Genomic DNA, 22,880 nt, shown 5'->3' on the forward strand with positions numbered 1-22,880 from the left:
GGCACAATGTCTCATACACTATTACTGAAGTTCATCAATAGTAAAGGTTGAATCAACATCTTATTAAAAATTGTTACCCCTGACAAAGCAGACTAAAACCACCTTTTCACTTTATGCCTATAGATAATTGTGCATTTTGTTAAATTAATTCCTATAATGTACTGCTTAATATTAAAAGGAAAAGAAATGTACTGTAGGACATCTGTTCCAAAAATATTTTCTTCCTATGCCATATACCGTATTTACCCTGTTCAAATGTTGAAATTAAAGCACAGATCTACTTCTTTTATTAATCACAAAGTCTGAATGGTTTTGCCAAAGGAAGGAAAAGTGAATCAGAAATCTGATGAAGAGAATAAATAAAGATACAGTAAATAAGTCACTAACAGCCAAGAAAAAATCTTAAAAACCCTCATGCTAAGAGTGAAAAGTGACTGAGAAGATATTTCAGAGTTTAAATTAAAAATCTTCATCTCTGAAAAAAACTAAATGTAACCGACATGAAACAAAATGACTCTTGCCCTTATTATTTTCATGAATCCATAAAACCTAAGCAGTCAATTACAACATAAATCAAGATCCTACCACCTTTAACAATGCCAAAGGGCATGGTTCACATTAATAAACTCTTTGACTCACAAAATGGCTAGGGACATGAAACTCGTGACCAATGTAATTTTAAATTCTGTAACATTCTTATATAAAGAATAACTACAAACAAATATCCATTGTACAGTATGTAACAAGTAACCCCAATGATCTTTATACTGTGTTTAATTACTGCACCACTATTCTAAACTCAATATGAAGCCAGGTTTCTTCTAGAGCAAGGTGTCCTGAAATTCCTATTGTTACACAAAAAATAAATCAGATAGTGAAAAGATAAAGCAACAGACTGGAGTAACAGGCATTTTTTGTTTTCAAAGAGAGGACTTACTTTTTTTGTCACTTTCCAAATGGCAAAGATATCAGTGGAAAAGACATATTAAAAACAGACAGAGATAAGAAACTGGGAATTCTCTTATTATCTAGCCAAGAAGTAGGATAAGGTCCTCTCTGAGAAGACTTAATAAACAACGGTTGCAGCTGAAAGTCTTCTCTAGGCAGACTTAACATGCTGGTTTTCGTTCAACTACATTCTTAGAAACAAGATTCGCATTTATAGTGTGAACACAACAATAAAACTGTGGAGCTCTTTTTAAATTCTCACAGTGTCAATATACTTCAAGAATACTTCCTTTAACTTAAAGACATTTATTAACAAAGCAAGAAGAATTCTTTTTCCAATGAACACATTTACTATTAACACCGCTATGGTTCTGACTAAGGATATACCTGTATAGTGGAAAATGTTTTAAAAAACAGAGGGAAAGTTGTGCAAAGTCTGCCTGTAAACAGTAGCATAATTCAATATGCACATAAAAAATTAAAGAAAAAAAATTAGTACATTAGTTAATGGAAATATAACTTCACAAATGGAATCCAAATGCAATTACAAATTTCAGTTTGATTAAGTACCAATTCAAATGCGGGAAGATTTTTTTTCATTTGTAAACCATTTTCTCATGTAACTGCCTCCAAACTCTGTTATAGATTGACTGTGCCCAGTCTGCCAAAGACAACTATAGCATACAGATTAGTCTCTGTAAAGATTCCTTATCAAGATTTATTATCCATCAAGACCTTTTCCTATTAAGCCCTTATAGCAGATGTACAATCATGGCAGTGTTAAAAATCAGTCAGTTTGGAATAATTGATAAAATAAGCATTAACCTAAATCACCTTTTTTTAAATTCTCGTAACAAAGTGGGCATTTTAGAACTAAGTAGTTCAGGTGGGTAGCTGCGTCAGCATGCGTAGGCTGCAAAGGAACAAGTAATAGGTTTATTCCATGCTGAAAAAAAGAAGAAAGAGAACACAACGTTTCGGCCGTGGAGCCTTCTTCAGGTGTGAGAGAGACAGGGCAGTAGGCAAAGGTAAAGTAGCGGGAGAACAAAGGTTGGGAGGGAGGAGGAGTGAGAGGCGGGAGCAGGGGACAGAAAGAGAGGCCAATCAAGAGGTGTGAAGTCAGAATGGGTGCAGAGAGGTGTGAAATGAAACTTCCAATGAATGGAGAAAATTTAAAAGAACAGTAGTCTGTCGTTAAGGGAAGGGAGAATGTGTGATCCTAGCTGCAGAATAATTTTAGTTTCGGTGGTCTTTCTGATGTATGAGTTCGGAAAACCGTCTTTGAGAACACAGACGGAGAGATTAGAGTGGTCGTGGCCGTCAGAGGTGAAATGAGAAACAATGGGCTTGGAGAGATCTTTAATCTTCACAGCCCTGACGTGTTCTCTGAAGCGGTCTCCGAGTCTCCTTCCTGTTTCTCCAATGTAGATGGCTGGGCATTTACTGCAAGAGATACAGTAAATAAGGTTGCTGGAGGTACAAGATGCTGTCTGGGTGATCCGGAATTGTCCTGAGGGGCCTTGAATGAGTGTGGTGGTGGCTGTGTACTTGCAGGGGATACAGCGAGCTCTGTTGCAAGGGAAAGTGCCTGGTGTGGATGGTTGTTGAGGGCGGTCAAGGGAGACCCTTGTTCAGTTGCATTTAGAACTAATGCAACTGAATGTTGGGCTCATTACAGTAACAGGCTACAAAGACATCTGGAAACGGTTGTGCCTGTTGTTCTGCCATCAAAGCTACATAATGGGGCTTTGGCACAAGAGAAGACCTTGGATCATAAAGCCAAAGAGTTTAAGCAAAGTGAATACAGCATGGAACCAAAATAAAATAGTAAAGATAGAAACACCAGCCTGTGTCTACTGCATATCAAGGTCATTTACTTTTATTCATTGGAACTGTTTTTTTAATTGTGCTTACCTGTTTCTGTTTGTGATACGTCCTCCACATCTCACTGTAGATACAGTGAAGAAACTCGCTTACATTGGCATATATCTGACGCTGAGGATATTAAGCACCGGCAGTCAATAGCTTCAAATTATTAACAACAGTGCTGCAGTACACCCTGTAGTCATAGGCTCAATCCCAGGCTGGGATCCTTTCTGGTGGAGTTTGCATGTTGCATGCAGAACTGGCATCTCTAAAATAATCCATGCTCTGCAACGCACTGTTTTTATTTGTTAATGAGTGGACGCATGGATGGAGATACAGTGCAACATTTACTGAAGTTAATTACAGGTTTTGCCCACTCCTGTCAAAGCAAGGTTAATACCCATAAAGTAGTGTTCTTACAAATGTTGACAGATCCATCAATTGTTTTTCCAACATATTAGACTTAGTTAACTGAATTTAGGCCCTTCCTGAAATCCAACACTACTTATTTAACATCCAAACAAATATTCAATAGCTTTCCAGGGAATCTCTACAAATAATCACCTTAGATAAACATTAAAAGTAAGCTCACTTAGAAAACTGATACAGCTACCGCAGTGCATTACTGCTGAAGAGCTGTTTCTCTGTACCTGTTACTTTTCTGCCAAGCATGCAAAGTTGTGAGCCTCCTAAATCTGGTGTCAGTGTTACAATACAACTGAACGCACAAATGCATGGGCAACCGGGACAGCTGCTGACCTTTAAGATTTAATGTCTGTGACTTGGCTCGGATTGCTCAGTGTGAAATGCAGCTTCCCATTTAATCCCGGACAGTAAACTTTGTTTTTCATCTTGTGTTTTCTCGTGTGTGGTGTTCTGTAAAGGCTGTTTTTTTGTTGTTTTGCTTCCCTTGCTTGTTTTGGAGAACTACAGTGTGTAGGGTCTGAGATCATGGTTTTCCTACAACTGACTTTTCTGCTGGCATCCAGTCAGAATCCTCTAATCAAATTAAACACTGGGAGGAATCCCACAGAAAAACAAAGAAACAGTTTATAATACGCGAACATGCCCTCCCTTTCCAAAACAGAGGGAACATGCACAGTACTTACTGCAACATAGCACAGCTGCTAGAAAGCCCGGAAGATCTTCTAAGTGTTTATTTTGCTCTCTTGCAGGCTGTGATGTGCATTTCCCTCAGTGTAATTCTCCTTTCCCCAGAACTAGACTGATCAAGCACAGCCTCCCCCAGCTTCTCCACGTTCTCTGCTAGAGCACCAAACTGTTTCTTCTTATTATTTTTGGAATGCTTTTTTTTTTCAACCAAAACAGTCCACACCACCAACAGGCTGTCCTTGAAATCCTGGTTAAAAACCCTGGTTTAAGGATGAGAATATCAAGACAGGAGATAAAATAAACATATCTGCTTCGAGTCAGTGGTTTTCTCAGATTATGCCTCACTGATTTTTAATGCTACCTGCAAGTTTTCTTTCAATTGTTGAAATATTTGAATCGTTTTGATTGTTCACTGGATGATCGGTTGTTGCTACGCGGAAAACCTAAAGTGCCAAAGCCACAAACAAGGTAGCGTGCAAATGCTTCCAAAAGAGTTGGAGAGAAATTGAATGGCATTTCAATGAGAAGAAACTTAACTTTTAGTTAAGTGTGTTCAAATCGCATGATGTAAAACCAGATAAAAACCTCACAGATGGATTTTACCCATGTCGTGTTGAAGTCGACAAAACGCTGACCATCTGCAGGAGTACTTAAAATCAGTTCTCTGCAGGTGCAAAGCGGTGTTCATTTTTATGTTAAGGATTCATCCGTTACTCACGTCGCTGGCAGCATGGATGCAGGCAGTCACAACACCATGTAATAATCAGCACTGAAGGTAGCAACATGGCCCCAGCATATCATCCCTTCACACCTTGGCCATATAAAAATAGGCCAGGCAATTTCAGTAGAGACAGCCTGCAGTAATAACCTATAGTTCAGCGTTTTAATGCAGTGCAATGTATTTAAGTTGCACTTCCCATTAGCAGATATGTATTCCCGCTGTGAACAGTATAATTCATCTGAAATAATCCCATATTTAATCAAACCGTAGAGGTATTAAACTGAAGACAAGCTCTCCTTTACTACAGGGATTTAGGCACTACTTTGCTATCGAACGCTGACTGTATCAACCATGTTAGCTACAAGGCAAGAAAGCTATACACTATAAAACCAGGTGACACACACTTGTAACCTTGTACAGTGGAGGCAGATCTGCAATGCAAACACAGGGCATTTTCACTGCTAGCCTGCACATAAATGAGCAGTGGTGGATATGTAAGTCTTCCTTTAACGCTACACTACATTTCTTGTTGAGGTGAATCATCATTTAAATCTGCAGCAGAACAAAAAAAAACATAAGAGTAAAGGGTTCCTTTCACGAAGTGAATAAAATTAGGTGACGCATTCATAAAACAACGATAAAAGTATAAAACAGTAGTATTACGGGCCATGAGCAGGTAAGGCAATGCTGCTCTCAAACAGAAAAGCTGTGGGGCCAGCCTCAGTTTGTGTGGGTCTTCCTGTTTTTCACTTCAGCGTGACTCTAAACATTAGTCCACAAAAAGCTAAGCAATGCAGATCTTACAGCTGTCACCAACCTACGGAAGGGAAAAAAAAACTCAAAAGTTTCAGTGCTGCGTAGAGACTGCAGATTCATTGTGACTGTCCATCCCACGCCAAAATGAAAAAAAATACTGAAAATGTTCCTTTTTCGAGTTATAGTTCAGTTTTACAACTAGAAAATGAAATTCAACTGCATTCTATCAGTTTGTTTGTAGTGAAATAGCAATTTCATCAGAAAGGATCATTTGGTGACATGAATACATATGTTGTGATTCAACTTTAAGGGCTCCATTTTTTGTTTTGTACCATTCAGTAAATCCGAACTTATTTTACATTTAAAAAAAAGTTTAAAAAAAACATGTACAGCTACAGTACTTGTTACCTGCAATAAACTGCATAAAAGAAGAAAATTATTTAAAATTCCTGCTTTATCTCCTCTGAGGAAAAGAATAAAATAGGATTTTTTTATATCTCTACCACATTAACCAATCAATGCATCTGCTTTCATAAAATGTAATAAAACACTTCCTCTATAAATGCAGTGGAAACAGGTAAAAGCAGAACTTCCTCGACATTGGTATACTGTATATGTGGTTTTGGTTTTTTAGTTAACCTAATTTTTCACTGCTTTTCAAAGAACTCAGAAGAGGCACAGGCAACTGTAAGCATAACTATAGATTGTCTCCAGCTACAACAAACTTTTCTTTTGCTTTAAGTACATGTTTAACAAAATTAAGGCATACATAACACATTGATTCCAAATCCCAATGCCTAGTGAACCTCAATTGCTGGGCTTAAAGTATTTTGTCTCATCTTTAATAAGGTTTAATAAGTGTTTAATAAGTGTTCTCAGCCATCCAGTGCTAAAATGGATTCAAATACTCCCCCACAAAAAGAAAACTTTAACATAGGAGATGACAGGAAAGAGTCGTTAAGAGTTCACACAGCCTTCCACCACCTCCAATATGACACAGAGTGACACACTAAATCTTTAAAAAAATGACAGTAAAAGCCGCGATACTTTTATGGCGTTCACATTAAAGCCCCATCTGGAGACGAGACGAGACAAAAAAGTTTAAATCATCTTACTTATCAAATTTGGAAAGAGACAAAAATCGAACAGCCACTATGTTACATGCAAACAAAATACATAACATCTCTAAACCTTAGCACTGTGGATGCAGAGACTGATTTCATGCTGTAATCATTTTTGAATAAGATTAATTTATTACACAAAGCAAGCATCCAAAAGTGCTAAATAAGCAAAATAGCCTAATTTATTGTAATTCTCAAATTTTATTTCTCATATTTTTAGCTTATTTTTTACACCGATTGTCTGTAAGGGGGGTTTTCTCAGGTTTTCAGGACTTGATTTTCTCAAGGGAAAGTGATATGTCCAGGCTTTGCTAATTCTGGAGTGATTCCCATGCAGTGAACACAAAGCAAAACTGTTTGGATGATGACAGCCCAATGTCTCTGTACTTCAAACAGGAGGCACACCACAGCACAACTTTAATTGTTTCAGGCAGTAAACTAGTTCACATGTGCTGTTCTGCTCAGACTTGGCAAAGTAACTCTGCAAAGAGATAACCATCACTGAAACCAGCATCATTCTGTGCTACAAACCGCACTTTCTCCATCTGCACTAAGAAGTTGGACACCTGTCAAACAGTGTCACAAAGCTTTAAACTCTGCCTCAGCTGCTCCAGGAGGAATGACAAGAAGGGTAAATTTGAAGCTGCTGCCCCAGAAACATTTTAGGATGACATTTAAGCATGCCAGATTGAAACAAATGCAGCACGTCAAAAGGTGTATGCTGCAAAACCACATAAACAATTTCATGTAAATCGACTGAAAACGGAAGAAGATTTAACTCGTGTCAGGACAAAGACAGAAAAAACGGTATATTTTGCTCATTTGTGGATTTTCTTAATTGATTTACACATGAACTGCTCAATCAGGCATCTTTTAAGAAGGTAAAAGCACTAATCTTTATCACTTGGACAGAAAAGATCTTGTTTTGCCATTTGATTTCTGTACCATTTGAAAGATACATATATCTGTGGTGAATCTCTATCATATTATGAAATGTTTATAATAAGTACAAAAGCCGATTTGTTCCAAAATGAGTCTAATAACCTTGGACACTGGAGGATTTTCTATGTTCACTGTGCTTTAGAGCAGAAGGCGGAGAGAAAGAATCTTAGCTGACAGAAGGAGACCAGTTACTGTCAAATTGTAAGGTCCAGTGTCCTCCACTGCTTGTCAAAGACATTATAGGATTTTACCTTAGAAGTTGACCCATCACAGCTACTTGTGTAGCCACCTTTTCTACTCTGACTGCCTGATACAAGTTTTAAGATTCACATTTTATTAGAGCTGTAAAGATGTCCAGTTTTACATACTCAGATGTTAGCCACATATAAGGGGAATCTATTAATCCTACTATCAAATATCTAAAAATCTAGTCATTAACATACCTACATTAATAGTCATCCTGAAACGAGTACTGCAGAACAAAGACTTTTTTGGTTTGAATAAAGATATGAATCGATTGCTTATTTATAAAGGGTTATGTTTATTAAAGCCTAAATAATAAAACAATAAAAGAACATGTACTGTCTAGATAATAAGGCTCCCTTTCTGTAACCACAGAACATTCGTTTCCCTAGTGAAGCATGTAAAACCACAGATTCAATGACACAAGACACAGCAGTTTCTTTGAAACTATCCATTCAAATTCAGAAACACACTCATATATATATATATGCATTTTTCAAAAGCAACAGTGACTGTATTATTTACGGATGCTCAAGTAAAAACAATAAGAAACAAGGAGTAATTCCACAGAATGATGAAAATAAAGTTAATGCACAGTTATGATAGTAAAAAAAACTGTACTTCACTGGTAGTGAATAACAGCCAAATCACACCTGGCTTGTCTACACAGAAACTGAGAACATCACACTCATTTGTAAAACACAATTTTGCTCAACTGAGTCACAGGCAAGGCAGCATGTAACAATTAACCACAAAGTGCTCTCTCCAATCACAGATATCACAATTGTCATGAAGGAAATGATGCACAAGTCATTGAGATCACTACATCATGTACATGTGTTCTAAGCAAGTTCAAGGGCTGTGCCCAATTTCCAGCCACATCTCAATGGTTCCCTGTGTTCACAAATTACTACTTCATTTGACTTGAAACAAATTCACAAAGACCTTGAAAAAAGGTGGCGTGCTGTTTTTCAGTATTTGTGGTCTTAGAACAAGCAATGTTTGCTTTTCTAACAACTAAAGCAGTTGAAATTAGCTTGTACCCAAGACCTCTTATTAACAGATAAGGTCTTTGGCTAAGATGTGAATTTACAGTGGTGAATGGCCCATTCTTTTGTGCGACGAGAACTATGCTAAAATGTTTAAGAGAGTGCCCTTTCTATATAGCGATCTATATCATAATACCTTTTATGAGTGTACAATAAAGCACTGCAATGTATAACCGAATACTTAAATAAATCTGCTAGAATTGTGAGAAAAACAGTATTTAATTCCATGTTCTGGAAATTTGTAACAAATGAAGCCACTATCCCGTAAAAGCATAGAAGCCACCAACTGTGTTGATAATTGCCACAAGACATAGAGAACCTTTACAATAAAAGCAGCCTACCTTATCTCAAGTCCACACACTCTGCTACTGAGCTGCAGCCTTGGGTCAAAGCATCAGCTTGTGACATTATCAAGAGCACTGTCAGGCCGAGTTAAGACACAAAAATAAAGAGAGGTTCTTCTTTGTCATTTTTATCCAGAAACCCATAAACAAAAAGGAATATTACATTATTCAAAAAGAACTGCAATCAAGGTACTGAACGGTCTCTTGGAATCCTTCACAAGAATAAACCTAAGAAGACACAAAACACACAGGGTGCTGGCAAGACTGCGGTGGTTTCCTTCACAACTTCTCAGCTTCACCAGAACAATGTAAACCTAACCTAATCGCAGCGAAAAGCCGAGTGTAATTTCCTTTTTGCACTTATACATTTTCTTAAAGCAATGAGCGAACAAGAAAACTGTTCACCACATCCTCAGACAAGCACCAGCACAGCAGAGCCTTAAGCAAAAAGCCTCCTGCAAATTAAACAAGACCCCATAGCTAAATCTTACGCACCATCTGCAATGTGCGCTCAGAATACGCAGGAGCAAGAGATGTATGGGGGAATGTACCAAATAAGAAAGCTGTTTGTGTGAAAACTGATTCTCATTGTCACTCAAATTTCCTCCTCGGTGCCAAAGAAAAGGCACTCAATAACAAAACTGCCCATCTTTACTGGACAACTGGAAACACCAAAACTACACTGTATGAACTGAACTGACAGAAATCACAGCACTGCTCTTCCGATAAAATGGTAGTGCTTGGTGCTTCCTGGGACCACCCCTCTCGTTCCTGTTTTTGTAGATCGATTCTCCGTTTATTCAGAGAAGGCCAAAAACATCTATTGATCTGTTTCTAGATAAATTCAAACTCACTTTGGATAAACCCCCAGTTAACAGGACACGAACACTAGCCTATTCTGAAGGAGACTGCAACCCAAGAAAAGCTGAATGACATTCCTAAACGTTTAAGGCACACAATGTTAAGGCTACAAATGTTTTAAGCTCACATTTAGGACACAGAACCAAAAATGTTGAGTCCTTCTCGACAATGAGGGCCAGAGACACTCAAAATGTTGAACAAACTTTGTTAACAGTAGTCTCAAGTTGTCAAACAGACTCTCAGGAATAACCACGGAGAGGTTATTTCAAACAACAATAAGTGCAGTATTAATTGTTTTACTGCATAATTTGGTCTACAATCCACGACAGAAAAATACATTTAAAATATTCGAAAATGAAAAGACGGTCATGATACTACAGCCTGAGAAAAAGATTTACACTGACAAAGGGGGAGGAAATGCTCCAAAGAATTGTGTAATGGGAAATCAAGATGGGAATTCAAGAACATGCTTTTAATATAAAGGTCATGCACTGACAAATCTCATGACAGTGACAGCCCCCCCCCCATATTCTAATTACTGGCCCATATGCGCCCTGCTTCAATTTGTGTGAACTAAGACATCCTTTTCCTCCTCTGGAATTTCCTCAGCTCCGACATCTCATTCTGACTGTGTTGTTTCTTTGTCCCTTTTTCACATGAGGACACAAACCGCACAAGCACACATGCCAGAGCACAGTAAGGTCATGGGATAAACGCAGGAGAGCTTGGAGACTAGAGACCAAGCTGAATTAACTGTTAGCTGGTAAAAAAAAAAAACAAGGCAGCAGAGGAAATTAAAAAAAAAAGTTTTGTATGTGATGTCTTAAAGAACATACTGTATGTGTTGAGGAAAAATAATATCAGATTTTTTCATTGCTTAGTTGCACTAGTTTCAATAGAAAGATAAAACCCTTCTTGAAATTGCTAACAAAGCCAAAAACTAAATTCCATGATACTTTATGCCAGTACTTTGCATCGGATAAGATAAGGTTAGAAAGCCTCTTATGCTCTGAGAAAATAGAACATTATAAAGTGAACGGGCAAATATAACATGAATTTATTAATATGATCAATCCATAGACATGTACCATATTTCAATGTGCAAGTATTCAAGTATTATTCATACATTATTCAAGGAGAAACTTGCAAAAAGCTCAGGGTTGGTGCTAAATCATTTTAGACCATATACTCCAAAAATCTCTATTAATGTGAGTGGGTGAAACAGGTAAATTATTTCTCATGACTCTGCATTTGCTCTAAAATCCAGATTTACATCCTAGTCATTTCTCTGTGTATAATAAGACTACATGTCTGATGGTCACTAAAAAATAATAATAAATGACAACCAGATTTTTTATGTCAAGCAAGATTTCCACCAAGATGTGCAGATTTTATGACGTTATCAAGAGTAACATTCTTCATTTATATACCTTTTAAACAGTCTTTCAGGCTCCCAAGTAGTCTAACTAATAAAATGTGTCATTCTCAGTGCAGTCTAAGCAGTCTAAGTCCAGATATCACCAGTTCAGGTCCAGGCTATGCCACTGCCCAACCGTGACTGTGATGTCATATCCAACAGCTGACAACTAGCAAAGCACAGCCTGAGACGAGAGGTCTTAGATGAAGGGTTTATTACCACAGAACTGCAACACGTCTGACTTGCTAGCCACACATCCACTTGCAATGGAGTCAGTGAAACCTGCTTCACTCCTCCAATCAATGCCAAATTGTTGAAGATACTGCCATATAAAATCCCAATGCTAAATTAGACAGGGCTCATTTTTATTAAGGAATTACAGTCAGGAAAATTCTTCCTGTCGAGAAAGCTACAGTATCAAAGCCAAGACTAGCTATGGCCTATCTGATCAATTCAAACGTAGCTGACAACTCATCATACCCTCGTTTCATTAAACCATCTCACAGAGAATGGGGTCTGGGCTCAACCTCCACTGGAAATGAACAATGGCAACCAGCCCTTATTATCACTGCCATGTTTCTCCACATCTCCTGAGTCAGCAGTGATTCATCATCTCACTGAGTACCAGGCACCTCCACCTGGGGAAACCTGCCAGGAAAGAGGGAATTCACCTAAAAAACGAAAACCTAAACGAGCACAAATTTCCATGTAATTCAAACCGACATGAACCTGGTACAGATCACATTTCCTTAGAATACATATTCTTTAGTGCATACGCATTAATCTCTGAACAGATCCATTTCAATACCATATGCGTCAGCAGTTGCAGAGTACATGCATCAGTACCCTGATAACGAACATGCTTTAAATAATTGCCTAAAACTTTACTGTCATGATTGGCTCATTCAGTAATTTCACAGATAAGCATAAACTCAAAAGAGGTGAATTCCACCTCACTGCAGCAAAGCACTTTTGAATCAACATCTTCACAAAATAAAACCTTGACATACTGGGACAGGGACAGCACTGGATGAAATTAAAAAGGTCAGCCCGAGGTATCTGGGATCCTGAAAGCCACTGAAAAGGTCCACACAATACTTGGTCTTCAAAAAATAAGGAATTTCCTGGGACCACCCCACTCAATTACTACTGAAGCCAAATGTCTTTCAATTATATTCAGTTTTGTTTTTAAAAAAGCAAGCTTCTGCAAAGGTAGCTTTGGTTTGTTGTAAATATTTGTGTGGGTCTTAGTTAAAACATATTAAAAAGTATAAAAAAAACATACAAGTAATAGGTTTATTCCATGCTGAAAAAAAGAAGAAAGAGAACACAACGTTTCGGCCGTGGAGCCTTCTTCAGGTGTGAGAGAGACAGGGCAGTAGGCAAAGGTAAAGTAGCGGGAGAACAAAGGTTGGGAGGGAGGAGGAGTGAGAGGCGGGAGCAGGGGACAGAAAGAGAGGCCAATCAAGAGGTGTGAAGTCAGAATGGGTGCAGAGAGGTGTGAAATGAAACTTCAACTGAATGGAGAAAATGTAAAAGAACAGTCGTCTGTCGTTAAGAGAAGGGAGAATGTGTGATCCTAGCTGCAGAATAATTTTAGTTTCGGTGGTCTTTCTGATGTATGAGTTCGGAAAAAAACATAGTGGGACATTCAGAGGAAGAATCAGATTGGCTAGGCTACAGTGGCTAGGTTTCCATCAGCTATTAACACTGCAAAGGTTAAGGAGTTAGCACTTGATGGCTGTAGATCACAGGTCATTTCAGTGTTACTGTATGTGCTGGGGAGGTCTCAGCTTCCAGGGTTCTCCTGCCAAACCTCTTCATGTACTTTTGACAACGGTCTTTCAGATGCAGCCAAGCTGGGATTTTCTGATAAACACTAACATTCTCTGTGGATTATGAAGGTACTGCTAATCCAGTCCTTGACACTGTTTTTAAATGAAAGAAAAGAGTATAGAATCACGGTGAATTCGCATTCCAGGTTTCCTTTTTTCTAAACCTTTCATCAGCAAGCTACTTTGATTTGGGCAGATATCAGCGTTAGTCTGTGTTTTTTTTTTACAGAGGTATAAATGCTTTATGGCATCTACAAAGAAAATATTTCATGACATCAGATTTTTAATATTGTTATAATTTTGACATACAGCCCTGAAGCCAGGACTAAATATCAGCTTTGAAATCCCATCTCAATTATTGCTTCATTAACAACCAATCGGGGTTGCAAGCTGTGAACCTTTTGAGGAAACTTCACTGATCTCTTTTTATGGGCCTTAAGAAGTACTAGAATAACAAAACTCTTTGATTTTGCTGATGAGGACTAAATTAAAGGCTTCAGGTGATAAAAGTGTAAGGCTGCATTTGAAGTGCAACCTCAAATATGTTCAAAAATAAGGCATGATTACTGCTAAACGGTCATTAAGGAACATAGGCCAATTCATAATTAAATGATTCTATTCAGGATTTCTTCTTTCCCTGCATGAAAACGTGCTCACAATACTGTAACAGATGGAAGGAAATCGACTGAAGAATTAAGGAATTTATAACTCATATAACTCTAATAGTGATTGAATTCTTTAGTGAGAGAGCAGCGATTATCAACTACCCCGGCAGAGAGAGGAGAGTGCATTATCCCGTTTGTTATTGTTCCACTGGTCACAAGCAAAACACCCCCTTCAATATGAAACAACAACAAAATAATTAATATACTGTATCTGTATAATTACAACTGCAAGAATCTGAGCCTACCACTACAAAAGAAAAAAACTACAACATATCTTGGAAGCATCTGGACCTAATGCACCAGACATAACTCTCATACACTGGTGACTCACAAGCTGAAGGGACAGACAAATCAAATGTTTTGCCTTCCACAATACTGCAGGTCTAACCTGGTTTCACAGCCCCAAACCCCTCCTCTCTCTGTGCAAAATTGTGGCCTGGTTCACTTGTGGCAGTCAAAACACCAGATAATCTTTCTCCCAGACAGATCCTCATCGCAGGCAGACACTGTGTATCAAAAAAGGGATTAGAATATGGATCCTTGCTACTAGAGCTGGAGCACAAAATGCAGTTCCCTTTCCCATTTAACTACACACGATGTGCTGAAACTTGTACGAGACAGGCAACCTGGGTAAGGCATTCCAACAGTGATATCATGTAGCATAAATGCAAAAAAAAAAGTTTCAAAGCAGTTTCATTGAAAGGAAATGAGTCTTTTAAAACATCTGCACCTGTTATGTTGCAAGGACACTCCAGGCAAAGAAAAGTGTTGTTAACATACCCTTCAAGCTGAAAGCTTTGAATATAGTACTGTAAACGAAAAAAAGCAACTAACCACCCACCAGCTCAGGGCGTATGTACAGAATTCTAATTTTCTTTTCCAAATTACACCAGTGAAAAACCTCATTATTCAGAGACCAGACTATTATTTGACAACTGAAACTCAAAACGTTTTATTTTAATGCTACCAATCCATCAGATGCCCGTTGAAATCCATTATAATTTGCATTAAAATTTTAGAAGATCCATTTTCTTAAATTACAGTCATACACTGCTCAACTACCATTAAGTCTCAAAAACAACAACTGTACTATTGCCACAGTACACTGACCCGAAATAAACCTCACAGAAAATAAGAGAAATATGTATAAATATCTGCTGGACTAAATGGGAGTAAGATAGTTCTGACTTTTAAAAAAACATTTAAACTTGTAGCCCCTCTCATACTGTACGTGCACTATACACAGACACCAAACCACAGCCTCAGAGTGCAAGATCTGCACTTAAACTAAACTCAGCCTTCCAAACCCCCACTTAATCCCACTCTTAACTCAAACCTCAGATTCAACCTTCCCTGTAGCACAAGCCTCAAGTACCTAGTCATATTCCCAGCTGAAGTTGAGCCTTGGTAGATGACACAAATTAAACAATGCTGGATCGACCCTAACCCTGCTTCAACAGAAATCGTAGCTGATCTTCAAAGTAAAGAAACATAGAAACTTTAATTTAAAAAAATTTAAAATGATGTCATTTTGGACGCCATTACATTTTTTTTTATTTCAGTGACTGCAGTAACACCACAACCTTGAAGTACAAAACATTTCAAATATATATACCACAAAGGGGAAGTGAAAAAAATAGTTTCATTATTACCAATGAAATGAAAAATTAAAAGGAGAAAACTTTTAGGAAAGTCCATCAATCCAATGTACAGTTTTTTTTTCTGAGTTACTCAACTGCGGCAGGTGTTAAAGGCATACAAGGTGACAATGTGCTTACTTTCACTGAAACTGGATAACACAGAAAAGATTAGGTAAGCAATACTGGCCCTCAAACTGTTACAAAACAGATAAGCAGTTCTGCCGTAAGTAAAACTTGATGCTTCCCACTAGACAGGCAGCTATAGATCCTAAATATTACAATGAAGTAATTTCCATCATATACCATTACTGGATGTTCATTCTGCGATTGTTTTGTTTTCCTTCTGAGAACAGTTATCACAGGCTCTCTCGAAGGACAGGTTAAAAAAAAAGTGGTATGATTTTTTTCTGGGAAGTTATATATAACAATTACAGGAAAGGTTGAATGCACTTGGGATCTGCTGTCTAAATTGCTTAAGATCTACCGTCTCCTCAACAATTATGTCGGATGCTTCAGACTGTGGTGTGTAGGGTTTTACATTCAGGTCACCAGTGCCTGTGTAATCCACGACAGGTAAACCCCAATAAACCAAGGCAGTGAACCTTTCTCTCCAGGGGTCAGAGCAGGAAAAGACCCAAAGGGCTACATGCGACAAGATAAAAAGCCGGCGTCTTGAAGAATGACAGGTTTTAAAAAGGATTTAAAAACTTCCGTTCACTGAGCACTTGTGCTCTTTCTAATTCCCAGAATAAACAGGAAAAAGGGTCTGCTAAAAAAAGCCTTGAAAGCCATTGTAGCAATGCAGCAATTACGAAAACTAGCAAGACTGGAAAAGAAGCTTGGATGATTACTCAGTGATGCTCATTTCAGTCTTCCATCCAGCCATCCAATTCAGGGTCGTGGGGAATCTAGAACCAATCCCAGCAAGCAACGGGCGGGAGGCAAGGATACACTAAAACGGATTGCCAGTTCCTTGCAGGGCAGACACAAGGGCACACACACCTGGGCCAATTTTCCAAGAAGCCAGTTCAAGTCTCAGTATGTCTTTGTACTGTGGGAGGAAACCAGAGCACCCTCAAGGAAACGCACACAAATGCGGAGAGAACATGCAAACTCCACACAGTCAGCACTCCAGGTCCATAACAGACCCCAGGAACGAGGCAGCAATGTTTATATTAATATATAATATTTGATATGCCACTTAACATAACTCATGATTCTGCGGGAAATTTAAAACATTAATCAATCATGCTTCATAAAACAGAGGACTGAAAAGTATTGCAGTGCTAACCCGAAATACGGAGGAGTGCTGGGGAAGTGTATTTAGGACTGAATACAGGAGACGCTTCTGACCATAAAGCAGAGTGGGTGTCTGGGAAAAGCTGGCCAAGCATGTTGTTGAAGGCAGGTCACTGGGATCCTTCAAGGGATGACTGGATGAGATCATAAGAACATAAGAAAGATTACAAACAAGAGGGGGCCATTCAGCCCACCGAGCTTGTTTAGTAATTTAGTTAATCGATCCAAGGTGCACATCCAGCTGTTTCCACTTACAGTCACCTCCACTCGAGTCGTTCACGGTTCACTGTCGGTGATGAAGAAGTCCTCTGGGTTGAACTTTGTCAATGCCTCTGGGGATTTAGAATACCTGTATCAGGTACCCCGGATCAGATCCTTGGATCAATATGTTATTTGTACCCAAACAATCTTGAGTTATTGGACTGCCCTTTTCTTTTGCCATATTCTGGTGTTTTTAATACTAACTTGCTTTTCACACTAACCTGAAATCTTGAGCCTTAAGTGATCAGAATGAGTGCATTACAGCTAAAAAAAGAGGAAGTGCAAAAGCTGGTTTTGTCGTTGCATAATGTCCTTTGACGAGATTTATGATCTTGAGAAGATCGATAGCATCGTGTCACATAAAGGAAGTTTTGGGAGGAGGAGGTGCCATACAGCACTGGTAGCAATTGTCAGCTTTGCTTTAAGACGGTTTCTTAAAGCTCTGTACACTGTATATCAGCATTTACTGGCATTTTTACAATTGTAATTTCCCCCCTTACCACTGACAGCCACTTCAAAAGCTGTGAGATTCAGATTTATACAGTACGTCTCAATCAAGCTTCTTTCTACCATCATTCTGACGGAGTAAATATTTGTTGCTTGAGGTTAGTAGTTACTCAATTCAAGATAAACATACTATTGAAACATCCCTTGATGCCATTCTGACCTTTATTCACAATCACCTTGAGCACAAAACATCATAACAATGATAATAATGATAATAATAATAATGATAATGTTTCCTTATTAGCCCTATACAATTTCTCGCATTAGGAATTCGTCTTTTCACATACCCCAGCTTTTCTCAATGAGACACAAACACACAGACAGGGAGAGAAGCTTGGGGTCAGAGCGCAGGGTCAGCCATTGTACGGCGCCCCTGGAGCAGTTGGGGTTAAGGGCCTTGCTCAGGGGCCCAACGGAGTAGGATCCCTCTGCCGGCTGCGGGATTTGAACCGGCAACCTTCCAGGCACAGGCGCAGATCCTTAGCCACAGAGCTACCGCTCCGCTTTAGGACCTCAAAGGGACTTTGAACCCTGGACATAATTTAATCTTCTATAGTGCTGTGTAGGAATTATGTAAAGGGTGTTTTGTTTTAAAGTTGCTTTCAAGCAACCTACCTCAAGCAGATATGCAGTAGATTTCCTTGAGCACTTCTTTATGATGAGCAATAAAAAAAAAACTTACAAAAACATTTTCACTTAAGTTGCCTTGCTCTCTTTAGAGCTTCAGAAGCAGTTTTTGGATCTGTTGTAAAATATAGGGTGGGATAAACAACAAGTTAGAAATTCCATCAAATATCTTTATGCCAATCGTCCTAATAAAGGAAAAGCACAAGCTCCAGTTAACTAGTGTAGAATGGATTCAACAAAGCAGCAAACGCAGCCTCCTGCAAGGCTTCCACCTGACGGCCTTGTGACTGGTTTTAGTGCAGGACACGGTATTTAGCAAGTGCTTGCAAACCGGTATTTAGTCAGAATTTAGAAACTGACACAACCCAGAATTCCCTTTCTAGTCATTACTCCAAATAGCACATTGTCAATCAGATTCCGACAGGGAATACAGGTTATTAAAGTTCACTGCGCACGGCCAGCACTTCTGCAGTTGCAGACACTCCCAACTTCGAAGGCAAAAAAGCCATGGGAGTGGAATCCTGGGAGTTATAATGAAGGAGTCTGAGAAAGGACAGCCTTGAAAGCCAATAACTCATGTTTAATCCAGCACGACATTTACCCTCAGAGGTATTGGTTGTTTACAAACAGCAACACGCCCTTCCTCCATTTTCACCATTAAACAGTACCAGGTGGCAAAATGTCTCTACCATTTCAATTTTCTACAAGGATTCCTGACAATCCTTTCACTGTGTCAATACTTAGAAACTCCCATCCTGCACTCCTCCCCATCAACCTCCACCTGCTTTTCCATTTCTAAAGGTTAAGACTGGCACCTACAGTGGATATGAAAAGTCTACACACCCTCATTGAATTTGCAGGTTTTTGCTTGATGTGATAGACATCTGATCATTCTACATAGCTGAAGTGACATTTCATATAGGCTAATCTTCAGGTCACAGTCCAGTTTATTGTAACACAGCAGCAACCATATTTAGCATCCACTCTTTAGTTACTTTTTTAAATATCAATTAAATGGCCCCATTTTTATCACCCAATGTTTTCTCGGTTTTGGCAATTGATTGTGGTAGCAGAGCCACTATCAGAGGTCTAGTTAACAATTCTTGTGATTTAAAAATAAATAAGCTAATTAAGTAATTTGCCCACTGATCTGCAGTGACATTTGTGAAGGACACACCTCCCATCCAACTGGCACTATAACTCCTGCACTGCTTCAGAGCTTGGAGAGTTTAAAGATAAAATGGCTCGATGGGTGGGTAGGTGGGCAGGGCAGAGGAGCAGGTCACACACCTGTGGGTACTGAGGTTCATGCTGTAAGCCAAGACAGATTACAGCCGAGTGGGTTGGTATATAATAAACTGACAATTTCAAGAAATGTTTCTGCAACACCTGGAACATTAATGCAGTACTGCAGGACAACCATTCAGCAATTACGTTTAAACCTATATTACTTAAAAATGTATTTGAGCAAATCTTGTAAGGCTTTTAAGAAAAAGCAAATACCTTGTTAGATACTTCCACAGGCAGACATGTCAAAGGAGCATTTATTCCTTTAGGACTGAAAACAGGACAGATGTCTTCACGCCACAGGTTATTGGGGGTCTGGAATAAGTCAGATAGCTCAGATTCCTTCAAGAAACTGCTCAGCGAGATCCTCAGATCAATAAGCTCCTAGCAAATGAACAAGAGGGGCCAAACGGCTTCTGTAAGGCCAGTTCATTTTGGATGCAATGCAAAAAGTTAATCGGGAAAATAAACTCTTGATCAGAATGTTTCAGATAACACAATGAAACGCAACTGAACTTATTTGTGCAGATTCCTTCAATAACAACCAGGGAGCTATGAAATTGGAAAACAGCTTCAGTGTCCGCCATCAACACAAATAATTAAAAGACTTTGGGAATGAACTGAAAGGAAGTCATTATTCCCCACAGATAATGTATGTGTAACTCACATTCTATTGCACAGAAATGTGAATTTTGGGCAAGCTGGAGCAGTCGCATGGTTCTTAGCTGTGAGTCCAGATGTGAAAAGCACACAACTGGCTATTGCAGATCTGGTGGGTATAACACATGGTGATTCAAAACGTATTTCAAAAATGTGAACTTTAATAAGGCAAACCATTGATCACCTTTAATATCACTGCATTCGATGTTTCTTATGGGCCTGTGTGATGGGAAACACCACCTTGCAGTTTTGAGCTCCCAGTTTACCCTCCCAGGTATTTTTCTCCCCAGTATTACAATGTATTCTTTCTTATGGGGCTGGCTTTTTCCCCACTCTGTCTCGCCTCCAGTGTGGCTGGCAGATTTGGATGCACATTTATCATTTAATTCATATACTTGGATGAAACATTAACATAGTAAGTCAGTAGCTGTGTGGTTTAATAATACCAAGTGTAATAACACTGTAATTACATGTAATAAGTGCACTTCCACTATGCCATTATATAGGACAGATGAAACTGATGCCATACAGCACTGCAGTTGTGCATGTCCTAGGGTAGGTATGGGTGCTTATATGATCACACTACATCAAAAGCCTACATTATACGAATATGTGTGCCCCCCCCCCAGGTGCCCCCGTTTCCACTCCAGAAACACCAGCACCATCGGCCATAGTTTCCTCTGATGTTGCCGTCTAGTCACTTTGTAAAAGTAAAGAACAAGACCTCAAATTACTGCAGGTATGTGGATTAATCCCTGTAATTTTAAAAATGTAGAATTCCAAGTCATTATTCCCAGTCTGGTGGGAGAGGAGCCTGCATTGCAGAGCTAATCCTCAACATGCTTGCACAAGAAGCAGAACGAAATGGCAACAGGCAGGAAAGCCTTTCCACCACAACAGAGGCTGAGGTGGGTGTAATTTTGTGATTCAGAGGGTGCACAGCGAGCCCCTGATGACAGAGAAAATTATTGTGTACAGTCATCTTCAGGATCCAACATAAATGCCACATTCTGCCTAAAAATAAATGCAGACTGCCCATCCCACTACAATTATACCTTATTCACTCCTGCTTTGAACTAAACAAGTAAAAAAAAGATTTTCCTGAAGTCTGTATTTTTATGAAACTTTAACCTACAGTACATTTAGGAATGTATTAATCTCATACCATAATTGTCGATGAATCTTTGAAAGGGTTCTGGACACATCAGTTTCACACAGAGCTACCAATGCTTTAGGCTGAGCTACAGAAAGGAGAAAAAGTCCTGCAGGCAAAGCATCTGGAGTAAAAGGATCAACTAATAATGTCTGGAAATGTACCGATTTAACATTTAGTTAATCTGTTACCTTGAAAATGGAAGCATGAATGTACAATCTTATTCACACGGCGCATAACCCAAAAAACCCTGAAGAAATCCGGCATGTTCTCTGCATTTTATTGCATCTCTGATTTTAACTACATACTCTGAACCAATAATATGGAGAAGAGGTTGCATCTCTGATACTTTTAGGTATTAATCAGTTGATGATTGACAGTACTTGCAAAACACAGGAATGTGCCCCTCAATTACTGCAGTTGCCCATCACTGTTTCACCCAAATGCATATATGCAGAACAATAAAGAAACTATTAAAGTGTTCATTTTTGTCTTTCTTAACACCTAAAAGTATTCTCTCTGAGAAAACTGAAGATGCCAACTAACAGCTTCATGAAACCAGTACTGGCAAGGCATCTCATCCTTTGCGCACTACAAAACTGGAAATCAGGCTTGCATGTCTATGGGAGAACAGACAATGCTGCCACCGATAATACTGCAAATATGAAGACACGACTATCAGCAGGGGTCATCGTGAGAAGCCACCACATCATCACATAGGCCAGAATTAAAGCTTTAAAAATGTTATGTTTATGTATATATCTTATCCATACGTCTCAAAAATGCAAATCTCTACTCAGCTCACACAAATGAATGCAGGACACACTTTGAGAAAAGATTTAGGTTCTTTGTTCATGCAAAGATCTTCCCTGTTAATTCTGAAATCTCCTCTATTCTTGGATGTACACTATTTACCTGTCATTTGTGTTACTGTAGCAATTTAAATTTCCAAGAATAAAACAAGAATGTAAACAATCTTTTAACAGCAGGGATAGTTAAAAGTCGAACGATTAAATATATTAATACTCGATAGTTTCCGCATCTACTCCCACATTCCAGTTAAAACATGATTTAACATGAATGTAAATCTTAAGGAGAAATCTTGAACTGCCTTCAGTGCCGATTCCTTGGAACTTTCTAATCCCAGCGGCTTTTCGAGAAGAAATTCAAAACGAAACCCATCCCGTGAGCAAAAACGTTGTCAGCATGCAGATGCTTCACCCACATCCTGAGCCTTCCATCAAATAAAAGGGTAAATGTCAGCTGAGGGATTTGCTAGACGGCCAATTCCCTCAGGAAATGACAACTCCTTGGAGAAGCGAGTAAGGAAACACAATCTTAAGGGTCACTGCATTGCTACCGGCAGGACTTGTACAGCACACAACTTGTCAGCCTTCAGACTATACGCACAACATGGGCATCACAAATACAAAAAAAAGTAAACACTCGCATGCCCTGTAAGAGAGTGGTAAGTTCAGACAAGTGATAAATTCCCGTCCGAATTACATTCTACAGACGGCAAAGAGAATAACCTGCCATCCTCCATCACCCTGTCAAAAGAAGAC

At 38.9% G+C, this 22,880-nt stretch overlaps 1 protein-coding gene across 3 annotated transcripts in view; it reads right to left on the reverse strand.

Annotated features, from left to right (window-relative positions):
• Nucleotides 1-22,880, reverse strand: part of LOC148836705 (SH2/SH3 adapter protein NCK1-like) — a 61,403-nt gene that overhangs the window by 34,519 nt on the left and 4,004 nt on the right. The window contains exon 1 of one of the 3 annotated variants that reach the window (XM_088914035.1): nt 1,783-1,999. The exons of the other annotated variants lie outside the window; for them this stretch is intronic. The gene's annotated coding sequence lies outside the window, so the exon portion shown is untranslated. Of the gene's footprint in view, nt 1-1,782; nt 2,000-22,880 lie in introns of those variants that run through there. 3 annotated transcript variants of the gene reach the window in all.

The sequence above is a fragment of the Atractosteus spatula genome, chromosome 4 (assembly GCF_055471065.1).
Source record: "Atractosteus spatula isolate fAtrSpa1 chromosome 4, fAtrSpa1.hap1, whole genome shotgun sequence".
NCBI classification, from domain to species: Eukaryota; Metazoa; Chordata; class Actinopteri; order Semionotiformes; family Lepisosteidae; genus Atractosteus; species Atractosteus spatula.